This window comes from Odontomachus brunneus, unplaced genomic scaffold, assembly GCF_010583005.1.
Source record: "Odontomachus brunneus isolate Ranch 3 - 2012 unplaced genomic scaffold, Obru_v1 Obru_scaffold_003, whole genome shotgun sequence".
Lineage (NCBI taxonomy): Eukaryota > Metazoa > Arthropoda > Insecta > Hymenoptera > Formicidae > Odontomachus > Odontomachus brunneus.
The window spans coordinates 2,675,914-2,676,461 of record NW_022639453.1 but is presented as its reverse complement, the minus strand read 5'-3'; positions in this window follow the sequence as shown (position 1 = coordinate 2,676,461).

Genomic DNA, 548 nt, shown 5'->3' with positions numbered 1-548 from the left:
GAGAGAGAGAGAGAGAGAGAGAGAGAGAGAGAGAGAGAGAGAGAGAGACAGAGGGGCGGGGGGCGAGAGAGAGGAACGTTACACCGAGCTACTATCTACCTCTGCATTACGTCAAACGGTGTTTGTCACACGAGCGAGCGCAACATGAAGCTCCTTTTCGTACTAGCGTGTTATCGACAATTGGTCGCAGCCAGGAAAAGAAAGAGAGAGAGAGAGAGAGAGAGAGAGAGAGAGAGAGAGGAAAGCGTAGGCGGGCAAGAAAGAAGAGAGGGACGACCCGATTTTCCCGGCTGCGATCGAAGTTAATCGACACTGCGTGGCTGGAACATGAGCCGATAAAGCGCGCGCCAACGACCGCTGGCTACGATAATAAATAAATATCGATTATCGCGACGAGAGGGGAGCATACGGCGCCCCGTTTCTCACCTTCTCGCACTCCGCCTCCACTCTCGTGTGATAACCGCAAACAACAATAATAATACAATTATAAGTGATCGATCTTCATCAGGGGGGGCGGGAGGAAGACGTAGGGGGAGTTGGAAGAATAC